The 12,462-nt window shown below is 42.0% G+C and overlaps 1 protein-coding gene across 1 annotated transcript in view; it reads left to right on the top strand.

Moving 5' to 3' along the window:
• The window catches only part of LOC116941020 (contactin-associated protein-like 5), a 153,044-nt gene that overhangs the window by 24,818 nt on the left and 115,764 nt on the right, over nucleotides 1-12,462 (top strand). The gene's annotated exons all lie outside the window — the stretch shown is intronic.

The raw sequence follows: 12,462 nt of genomic DNA on the forward strand, positions 1-12,462 counted from the left end.
TTAAGAGGTGAATTGACAGAGACATGGGGGGGGGGGATGCCCCAGGTGTGTTGATCTAGGATTTTCATCAATCAAGGACATTTGGCTATGCCATTCTTTTGCTTCTCGAGATGAACTTGTTTTAATCTACAACCGGAAAAAATATAGCGCGTTGGCACTCGGAGTGGTAGGTGGTAACTGGATGAGACGTAGTAAATGTTTTAATTGAGATTAATTAATGATTAGCCAATATAACCCATAGTGCAATATGGTTAAACCATTTCACAGAGATTATTTTGCTTTCACCTTCTGACTTCCACGATCTGCCACATACCTTAAGGGCACAGCTGCAATTGTAGATCTTGGTTAAGGGTTGAGGAAAGCTATCTTACACAAGACTCGATGTTTTTGTCCTCCTGACATTTTTGTCAAAGGTGATGATAATTGGGAATGGAGTCACCTTAACCTATTGCCCGTGTTCTTTAGAATAAATCAGGAAAAAAAAACCGACTCCGGGATAGGAAGCTGATAAATTAAACAATGTGATGCTTATGCTGGGGCCAAGTTATTGGGATCCAATAACACTTAAATAAAGAATGGGATTGAAAACTGCAGCTTACAGTATGTGACTCGACAGATCCTGATGTTCACCCTCTGTCATATGTGCCAAGTGTTTAATAACTTTATGACAAAGTGTGCTTTTAAGATGTACAGTGGTAAGACTGGGACAACCTTTTAAAATAATACATATGCTTGCCCCATTGATCAAGTCGTGGGAAATTGAAGGTGAACGAGGTTAGGAAAGAAATAGGATTGGGCCCAAAAAGAGGAATGAATTTGGAAAGAAAAGGACACACAACTCTTCCAAACATGTCAGCTGTTAAGCTTTTATTCTCTAAGGAGAGATGATTTCGGCTACCATGAGATAAGTATGCTTGTAATGTTCCTGTACTATACATACTGTTCCTGTACTCTACACTGTATTAGCATGTACTTGTTAAACAAATAAAACACAAGTGCGTAATCATAATGTATATATATTCAACTTCTTTTGCGCAAACACAGCCAACTGCGCTAATCGGAGGTGCGAGTTCCAATGAGTGAAATGAGATCCTGGTGGCATGGCATGTGCTTTATGCAGTGTGGCCAAAAAGTAAGGACAAAAAGGGGTTAGTTAATTTATTTTAACGCTGGCATCAAAACTTTTTTTTATTGTTTCTTCTTTAATTTCATATTTGATCTATTATCATTATTAATATCTGTTTATATTTTTCCTGTGGGGTCACCCCGAGTCCGTCGTTTACCAAACTCGACCCAGAACCCGGAATGAATTGAGGCGAACCAGAATTGATGAACGTTAAAAGATTACACCTGTATTCTTAAATGAAGTTGAAAATGAATTTCAAAAGAAAATGCATGCATGCATTCATGTTAATGGCAGTCAGTTTTATTTTTTTCAAATATATGAAATGTTCCTTTGTCATTGGTTAAAATAAATATAATAACCCTGTGTCCTCACTTTTGGGCCACTTTGAACAACAACAAATGGCACTCAAAACATTTTAATTACATGATTAAAGTACTTACAAGTACACCTATTACAGTGATTACTTTTTCCAGTACATCGAACCTTAATGTAAATTCATCAGTTAAATCGTGATTAGTAAATACACATTTAATTATACCTGGTATCCCTCTAGCACCGAGCTCAAAAGAGCACTAAAAGGACATTCATTTGTGGTTGATAAACGTAACATGTGAAGTACGGTGTCATCATGATCAGCCATGATCTCACCACTGCTGGACGAAGGTCGAAGTCGTCACCATCTCTAACGGTTTCACGATGCACGAATCCATCCAGCCCCTTCACATAAGTATATTTCATTGCTCCGTCTCCAAAGTCGACGTCCTCTTTGCTGCCGGTGGTCTCGAATAAACGGAAGTCAAAATCGTGATTATTGAAGTTATTTTTGGCGACTCCGTCCCACCGCGCAAATAAACGCCGCGACCCACCTGGCGCGGATCGTTCTGTCGTCATGTCATGTCCAAGTGCAGCAGCAGCAACAGCGAGGACGAACGCGCACAAGAGCTGAACAAGCGAATGCGCTCCGTGCTCGGGTGTGTGCAGGGTCATAACAAGTCTTATCCAAAGCTGCTCAGACTGCCGACACGACTTAAGTCCTTTATTCGTCACAACGGTATGCATAATACAGCGAAACTGCTCTCTTATCTTCATTATTATTTGTGACCTACCAATGTCTGCAGACAGGATCAATCGATGGCAATCCTATTACCTGCAGATATTTAACAGATGAGATGCGTTGCACCGTTGATTCCTCCTGTTTGATAATACTTCTCTTGTCCGTATGACACTGTGCAGATGTTTTTTTTTGCGGTTAAGCCATAGTCCCCACATACCGCTCGTATAAATACGGATAAGAGGAGCGGCGACCCACTACTCTGTAGAGTGACATTGGTATAAACGCTTGTTACAATATGAACAGCGCAATTAAAACGCGTACTATTTTATGTACTGTTTACAAAGTGTGTTCACAAATCGACAATGTGAAACACGATAATTGACAGAGGGGTGCAAATAATTTTTTAGATAGTGCATTTAAATATAGGTACTGTAGGTAAGTAGTTTTTAATTTTAAAGGCATAGTTTAACAAGACAACACTTGCCACCATCCTTCAAACCAATTGGTGAAAAAAAATCACAGTTTTTGTTTACATTATATGATGTTATGCGAGAGCTGGGGGCTTATGGGACCCCGGGTTCCCGCCATAAGGTTCATTTGTTTAGAACCACCTGCCATCGTCAATTCTGGTGACACATCTTTCCCAAGCCCATTAACTTTGCTTTTTATTTTTATGTATTTTTTATTTCGACTTTTCAGCAACACAAACATCACCTACTTTTCTTTACAGTTAAGCTATCCCTAATTTGCATTTATTCTCTGATCCAACTGTTCGTCTTTCTGTCTCTCAAGGTATAGTTATCGTTATGCCTGATATATTAAACTGTAGTTCCTGAATAAAACGTCAGACAGCTGAACATCTGCGTTGAGCATAAATGTGTTGTGATGGATAACTGCCATGGAACTTAGTGGTCTGGAATACGTTTGTGTGATTCAATGCAGGCACTGAGCAATTCCTGTGACAATTCTGGACAAGCCTCGCCTTTTTTATCTCTCTCTCTCTACATCACCTAAGTGATTTAAAACAATGACAAAATTCTACATATTGTCTACCCTCATTGCATACGTAATTAATGTCGAATTGCACAAATGTAAAAAAAACGTGGCTATTACGCTATTAAATGGGGGAAATTTAGGCTGGCTGAACAGGCAGATGGTGGAATATCCTTATTAATGCTGTGCTCTTAGCCAGGCAGAGCGCGGCTGGTCCCTCCCTCTCCACTGGAATACAAAGCAGCCTGCAATGCTCCGGCCTGGGGTGGTCAAATGGAAACAATGCATCACACGTGTGCCTCCACGTCCTCCCTTCCCTTATACAGACACATGCTCAGAATCCAAAAAAAAAACAACGGAGTACCACGATTTGAGATGTTCCTCCACGACGCTTAGGATCTTAGACAGGTTGCTTTAGTCCTGATGTTGGAGCCTTTTGGCATTCACACTGAATCTTAAGAAGCTGAAACGTGATCTGGCGTGAATTGGACAACTTGCAGTAACCCACACGTTTTATATGCACTGGTTGTGAAGGTATAGGTTTTTTTCATTTTCTTGAACTTATTTAAATATTATTATTGTCTTGTGCAAACCACTTCCCACGTACCACGTGTACGTGGTGCTGTCATGATTTTTTATCCTATTTTTTGTTGTATAAAATCTAAACATCTGAATATTTTTTGTAAATATGACTTGTGTTCGTGATATTAATTTCTACGTGTCCCATCCATAGGTCAGGATATTCTATTTGATGTAATAATGACATTTGAGGATAATATGTGCATGAAGGAGATAGGGGAGGTACACTTGTATTATTATTATTTTATACTTGATAGAATTCAACATAAAGCGGTCATGTTGACTAGTGAGCCTGCACTCACTGATTCACTCCAGCTACACACTCACTGGTGGTCAGTCACCTCATCACTTGCTTATCACCACTACCATGTAGTGGTGATATATTAAGGACTCGGTCCACCACCTATGCTGTGTTCATCTACCATGCCGCAGGTCACAACACATCTGCTTCTTTCCTCGCTCCCCTCGACTTTGCAAATCCCTTCCATCGTCTAATTTCCAAAGATCTTACAAAAATGCCCAGATCAAGACGTGTACACTCACTTTCACCTATTACACATTCGAGAGTGATGCTCGTTGCTGTCTGCTTGAGGTTGTGGGCCTTTGTAGCTGTGCTCAGCGACTGTGACTAAGAAGAGTAAGATCCACGACTCAATAGACAAATCCGTGTATGTCCCTGTGGTAGGAACGAAGAAGACGTTGCACTCTGAGTGTGGTGGTGTCTCCAGTGGTGTTGTGTCTATTAGGAGCGGTGGTGCAGCGGTTAACGCGCTGCGCTCGTAACCCGGCGACCCGAGTTCGATTCCCACTCACGGCCAACACCAGTGGAAATTATCTGAACCGGTTCTGGGCCTCCCCTAGGTCGACTCAGTCTCAAATGAGTACCTGGTACGATGTGTAAACATCGCCACTAGGGAGACAAAAGCGACCGGGCGTGGTGCTGGCCACCAAACCCCCTGGGCTGCCGTGGCGGCTTTCACAGGCACTCGCTAAGAGAACTTGCCCCAACAGTCTAAGGTTAAGGTCTTTGTATTTTGTGTGCGTCTGTTGTGAGCTTGCGCTGAGTGTTGCCTCTCCCTGAACACAGTGTTCCAATTAGGCACATCGCTGCCACTAACTTGATAAACAGTTCAGCTGCACATCCGAAAAAAGAAGTTTCTCTGATAAAATTACAAGGTCCACTGGAAAATAAGCCTAACGTAGTTTTGTGCATCATTTAATAGGCTGATTCCTATGCAGTTGCTAAATTGTTATACAATGCTTGTGTTATTTCGTATAGACTCATCATTTTTGATGTCTTTACGGAAGCTGGACGTGTCACTTGGGTCTACAAACTGTTTGGAAGTCCACACCGACTCACGTGACCCTTTTACGTGTAGCAGCAACCTCTAATACCAGTGTCTTTATGCTATTTTCTGATAATTGTCATTATTTTACTTATAAAGAAGCCTGACAGATTGGTGGTATTTAAGAAAAATACGTTTTAGGATCTCATAAACATTTTTTTTATTTCCCCCTTTTTAAACACTGTGGCTGTACATCTGTAGAACTGTATATATGTATATCATGGCATATATGGCAGTTAGATTAATTGAGCCTCCCTTTTGCCGTGGACAGGGAGTGGCGGGTGGCAAAATTCGTTAGCAAACTGTGCAATGAACCTGGTTACGATGCAATAATTCTGATTCCCAGCGACAGCACCAATGGCAATTTAGGTCTGGAATGGTCCTGGGACCCCCGTTGTACAAACCTGCACTTACCAGTGTGCTTAAATTTGGATCAAAGGCTACTACTTTAAGGGGATCTCAGTTGTAGCTCTGTGAAATCCGCTTCCGTGGGGCATTGTCTAACACGACGAATTACACTGCTCTGCGAGAGACCCGAACGGATGTCCGTGTCATTGACACGGACACCGATAGGGACACCGATAGAAACATCAGGATAAAAATGTGTGATTATGAGATGGGGGTACTTACATCCAGCATTAGATTGACAGAGAGGTGAGAATTATAATGGATTATTGTTATTATATCATCATCATGGGCAGTCGTGTCAAAATGTAGCAGCCACTATCGAGAAGTAGAAAAATAATGACTGAAATGGAAGTATATTTGAATTTATTTCAAGAGTAAATACAAGTTTCCTTTTATGCAGTTCTTATATTATCAAGGCGACTGAAGGCTAAGGCCTCTATGTAAAGGCTTTACATGTAACATATTAAAAGAATGGAATTAAATTTCAGAATTTGAACTGCAAATTAAAACAAAAATCTAATTATGGCTCCGATAGATTTTAATAGTGAAAACACACGTATTTTTTTACATATTTGCAGCTGATTTGTGAGGTTGTGATAAGCGGGTTAAATATCTACAGTACTGTATTTCATATCACAAATATTCGTTTAAACATAATTTTTATTTAAAGCTTTCGTGACTGCAGGGATTCATTTTCTTGGTTCTTTCGGTAAAGTCACGTAGAAGGGAAACAGTAAAATAATATTTTTATTATTAATAATAATATTAATAACAATATTTTTATTATTTTATTGTTTCCCTTCTACGTGACTTTACCGAAAGAACCAAGAATATAAACATAATTTCATAAACAAGCTGCGGTTATTAACCATGCAGAGCAAACTTAAGAATACTGAAAAAGGCTTCCTTTAAAAGCATTTACAACATGCAAAATTTTAACATTTGCTCATCCGATCACTGGGAATTTGTAATAGTTTTTAATTAGCGCAATTTATTATTTATTTATGCAGATAAACCTTTAATTTCACAGTGTTTGTACTTATGGAGGAATAATCCAGCAGGGTTTTGAATATGCCTATATAGCTCGCATTTTGCCATTTGCAGGACTTATTTAATAAGGTATCTCGTGAGTCAAGATGTGCCATGGTTAATGCCTGTATGCTTCATTCCTCTATGTCTCCTGTAACACACGCGTGACATACTGTGATGGTAGCCTCAGGAAGTATGATCTTTCTGCAACAACAGATCACGTGCTTTGTGCCACTACTTGTTTTTTTTGTTGTTTACTTCTTAAATATCTTGGCGGAGAAGTGGTACACTGCAAGAGTGCATCACACTATGAACCCGGCGACCCAAGTTAAATTCCTTACTGTGGACAACATCAGCGACGAATTTCGATCTGGAATTGCCCACGCTCCCCACTCCCATCACAAATCCGCACCGTGCTAATCGGAGGTGCTAATCGCACCTCTGATAGCACGCTCGGCTAGGTAACAGTGCGAAAGAAGTTCAACATACTTACGCCAAACACTCTCAATGACCAACGTAGCATGAGCTGGCGTTCATCCAGTAGTGGATCGGCAAGGACCTGGAAATCATTTAAATATTCTGCAGATGGGAAGTGCCATTAAAGCCATCTTGAGATTGTTTACCAGCAGGCTTCTGTTTGTTTTGAGGAATATAACGTATGCCTGGTGATTAATTTGGCTCCAACTGCAAGCAGACAATAGCGCACGGGGGAAGGACGAGGTGTGGGAATTCTACTTGCCTGCGCAGATGGAACAGCTGGTTCGGTGTCCCCCTCAGAATGACAGAGCGACTCCTGGTGTTGTGCATGAAACACGCGAGAGAGAGAGACTGGACTCGGAAATAAAAAAAACAGGGGTCGGAGGCCAACTCTGAGCCTCCTCCTTCATTATGCATAACCATACATGTCATGATGCAATGAAGCAAGACTTACAAATAATTATTTCGAGGAAGGCAGGTGATTACAAACCACAGGCTGAGATGATGGCCCGAAACGTGCTGACAGAAAAGAAATACATTTGATGTTCCAAACGGGAATGCTGTTTTCGAGTACCTTTTACGATGTGATGATTAATAATACGGCTGTGGTGCCCAGAAGGGAAAAAAGTGGTGGGGGGCTGGTGCAAATTTGCCCCGGGTCTTACGGAAAGAGGGCTTCACAATGAGCTGGTTTTGTTGTCGCTAATGAATAAGGCCCCCCCCCTGCCCCCCCACGTGGCATTCTGCTCTGGGCCTGCATTCCCCATCCACGGGCCTCTAGGAACCTCTGGCTGCATGAGTAAATTAAACACGGTATTAACCTATAACAAAAGAAGCGGCTCACAATCAAGAAAAATTAAAATAACGAATTCTCAGCACAACGACCTGGGGGCGGTGGTGGTGGTGGGCGGGCGAGTGCTCACCCAGCTGTGAACTCGAGGAGAGGTTTGCACCACATGGGGTGTGTCATGGCACGGTCGATAATATCCTGAGAACGTCCCACTTCACTGATCCTGCAAGCTAATGCAATTATTGATTCCTCTTGTATTTTACCCCCCCCCCCCAACCTGTTATCAAATGATGAGCCCACCACCAGTCTGCCACACAGTGTTTGATTTATAATAAATGTACTTAGTGGATTATAATCCACTAAAGTTTTGTTTTCAATTTTCCAACTGCATTCTAAGTTTAACGCAGGCAAAATCTGTGTTGATAATGTCTAAGCTCAGATAAAGTATTGCTTAATTAAACAGGCATTGAAAAAACTTTGGGTGTTTGGCTAATATTTAAAATTCATACAAAATAGCATTATCCTTTGTTATTAATTTTCACGTTTTCTGGTAAAGACAAATTTGATTTCAAAGTGAATGAGATTTGACAGGGATGTTTTTTTCCGACAATCTCTTTCATACATTGCCAACATTCCTCGTCACTGGGTGGTTCAAAAAGTTGTGAACTTTCCTCACAGACGTTTTAAAGAGTTATGTAATTCCACATTGTATGAGATAAAATAGCATTTTCATTAAGCCTTAAATGTTCTGTTTAATATTAAAGGATATGTCAGGAGAGTGAGTGTTTTACAAGACAGCTGGTTGTAAGTCTGAATTCTACCATATGAACCTTTTTCCATGACAAGATGCCTCCATAATAATACATACATGCACAAGAGCTTTGCCAATCTACTCTTGCATGAGGGTCTCCCCATGCTGTGCAGGTCATGGCGGTTATTTGACCATACTTCACTACACTGGTCAGTTTTGATTGGAGAAGGCAGGGGCATAGACGTGGGAGCGTAGTACAATGAAACAGGAGATTATGCTGCAACCTTTGTTGTTGCCACAATGTAGCCCTGCAAAAGCCTTTAACACCCATTTTTATGCACGATTGTCGCCCACCTAAGCACGATCCAGGCTCAACCTAGGTTAGTTTCCTCGACTTGACTGGATTCATACTGCGGGTAATTAGAACACAGACTGACAACAAAATACCAGAACATAAATTGCAGCAATCTTATATCGAACTTGTGTTTTAGCCGCATTACATGCCACACTGAAGGTAATTGTGGTATTTGAGAGTGATCTGATTTTAAGTGAAAAGGAGTAGGATTCTATTATATTCTTGCATGTGTAATGAGCGACTTCCACGACACGTCGTATAGAGGGTACTTCTTCTTTATTTCTCACACTGGGCACAACACAGGCCAACACTGGTTCTTCCTCTCACTGAATATAACTCTAGGCTTTCGTGACTGCAGGAATTCACATTCTTTGGGTCTTTCGGTAAAGCCACGTAGATAGAAAAAGAATACAAATATCGCGACGTTTCGATCGCAACACAAGCAATCATTCATTAGGTGAAAAAATATAGCGGGAGAGCTGCTGAGGCAGGATGTTATAAAGGTTTGAGATGGGTGTAACCAAGGGTCATAAGCGAAGTGGTTGGGGCTTGAGATGAAATTTGCATCTTAATGTAAGATCGGAGAGCTGAGCTACCTCCATGACGACGAAGCTGTGGAGGTGGCCATTGTATTGTGAGAGATTAGCATGTCAATGTAGGAAAAACGAAAACCACCGCCACATCGCGGAGAATGAGCAACAGTAGCTGTGTTAGTGAGACATTTAGCCTGTTAATGGAAAGACATTTAACTTGGAAGATTAGCATGTCAATGTAAGAAAAACGAGAGCCACCGCCACATCGAGTAAAATGAGCAACGGTGGCAGTGTTAGTAAGACATTTAGCCTGTTAATGTAAAGACATTTAACCCGGTAATGTAACTCAGGAAGTCGAAAATAACTGCTAACATTGGCAGGTAGGATGGAAACATCACAGCCAGTTATGACTTAAACTGGTTAATAATGTCCTTCCAATGATTGCTCAGTTTGTACCCATCTTCTCGGTTGAAATTGTATCTGTGTTTATATATCTGGATGGCTTCATGAACGAATCTTTGCTGATAACCAGTGGGTTTGCAGAATACCTTCGTCTTGGAAAAATATATTTTGTGTGTGCCCACAGCGTTAAAACAATGATCAGCCACGGCTGAGGTATTGGTCCTACCGTGTTTTAGATCTGCCTTATGTTCACGAACATGGTCCGAGGCATGTCGCTTAGTTTCCCCAATGTAACTACTGCCGCAGACACAGCTTAGTTTGTAGACATCGGGGTATTGCATGTCAGGGATCACATCCTTCACAGCTGGGATCACATCACAAATTTTATGTACTGTGTTGAATCGAACCTGGATCTTGTGTTTGCTCATGATTTTGGAAATCTTTTTGGTAACCCCTGCTATGTATGGCAAGGTGATGGTTTTGATTGGGTCCTCAGATGGTTCTTTCACAACGGTTAGGGTGATAGCTTTACGGATTGTGTAGTCTGAATATCCATTCATCTCATTCGTGGCCCATCAGCAAGTGCAGGAGCCTTTTGTTCCAACTCCGCGCGACGCCGCAAGTCTGTCGGGGAATCATCATTGATTTGTTCTCAAACCCATTGAGAATGCGTAAGGTGCAAAACGCTATCTGCAGATGCGAACTACTTGACGGGCTCAGCGTTTTTGAACGCCGCCATGACAGCAGCTGAACTCGCTGTCGAAGGTTTACAACGGCCCGCAACAGACGAACATGCACATCAAGACGATTGAGGCAACCGGGACAATGCTTCAGCATTGCAATGCCGAACCCCTTTTCGATATATCATGCGGAACGAGTATTCCTGCAAGATTTCAAGCCAATGCGAAAGTTGGCTAGAAGGCTGATCAACCTTCAAGGAGTACTGAAGGGCGACGTGATCTGTGCGAACAATAAATTATCTTTTAGACTTAACTTTTGTGACTGCAGGAATTCATATTCTTGGTTCTTTCGGTAAATTTAGATTTTTGCTTTCTATCTATGTGATTTTACCGAAAGAACCAAGAATATAATAATAAATTATCTGTAATACAGTGAGGGAAAAAGTATTTGATCCCCTGTTGATTTTGTACGTTTGCCCACTGACAAAGAAATGATTAATCTATAATTTTAATGCTAGGTTAATTTGAACAGCGAGAGACAGAATAACAACAGGAAAATCCAAAAAAACGCATGTCGAAAATGTTATAAATTGATTTGCATTTTAATAAAGGAAATAAGTATTTGACCCCCTCTCAATCAGAAAGATTTCTGGCTCCCAGGTGTCTTTTATACAGGTAATGAGCTGAGATTAGGAGCACACTCTTAAAGGGAGTGCTCCTAATCTCAGCTTGTTACCTGTATAAAAGACACCTGTCCACAGAAGCAATCAATCAATCAGATTCCAAACTCTCCACCATGGCCAAGACCAAAGAGCTCTCCAAGGATGTCAGGGACAAGATTGTAGACCTACACAAGGCTGGAATGGGCTACAAGACCATTGCCAAGCAGCTTGGTGAGAAGGTGACAACAGTTGGTGCGATTATTCGCAAATGGAAGCAACACAAAAGAACTGTCAACCTCCCTCGGCCTGGGGCTCCATGCAAGATATCACCTCGTGGAGTTGCAATGATCATGAGAATGGTGAGGAATCAGCCCAGAACTACACGGGAGGATCTTGTCAATGATCTCAAGGCAGCTGGGACCATAGTCACCAAGAAAACAATTGGTAACACACTACGCCGTGATACGATGGTGCAATAAGGAGGTACGGCCGATATCAAATTCACTTTTGCTGAACACATCAGAGAATTTACACAGTAGCGATCGCAATTCCCCTCGCTGCACCGAAGGCAACTGTGAATTCTCATGACACAGCGCTTTTGCCCACTTCACATCCACAAGTCCAGGCTGTTCCACTGCACCCACAACACCAGCGGTCGCATCGGCATCATTCTCACAAAATGCGGTCGTCGCGTGAGTCAATACTGTACCCGCCTGGACCGAAACCGTTCCCGGACCTACATTAAGCACCTGTAAGAACGGCTCTTCGTCGAGGTGAAGGACCGTCTGTGCGCCTTCCAGCACCAATCCACGGGTCGCTGTATTCGACGGAGTCAGAAGGACGCCCGCCTTGGGATCAACCTTCCCAAATCGCTTGTGATAACGCAACGGCACAAACATCTACGAGCCCAGTGGAATCTCCACCGAGTCCCTAGCAAAGGCTTGAACCATGGTACACGCCACCGTGCTCATATGTGGAGACGCTAGAAAGAACAATTTGCAACTCGACGGCATTTCCACACAACCCTGATCAACCAGGATCTTAAGACAAGGCACTGCCAGCATCCTTGAGATTAGTACAGCCCTGACCACAGCGACTTCGCCAATTTTAATGCGGGCCTCCACTTGCCCAATCATACCCTTGCTCCCGCCATTCGCCGCGACACAAGCATTCACAACAGGTCGCAGTCGCTGATCGGACATCGGCAACAATTGAAAAATGATATCGGAAATAATAGTGGCCGAGGCTCCTGTGTCCATCAAAACATGAACCTCAAT

The sequence above is a fragment of the Petromyzon marinus genome, chromosome 10 (assembly GCF_048934315.1).
Source record: "Petromyzon marinus isolate PM22_M1 ecotype Great Lakes invasive population chromosome 10, UKy_Petmar_22M1.pri1.0, whole genome shotgun sequence".
Lineage (NCBI taxonomy): Eukaryota > Metazoa > Chordata > Hyperoartia > Petromyzontiformes > Petromyzontidae > Petromyzon > Petromyzon marinus.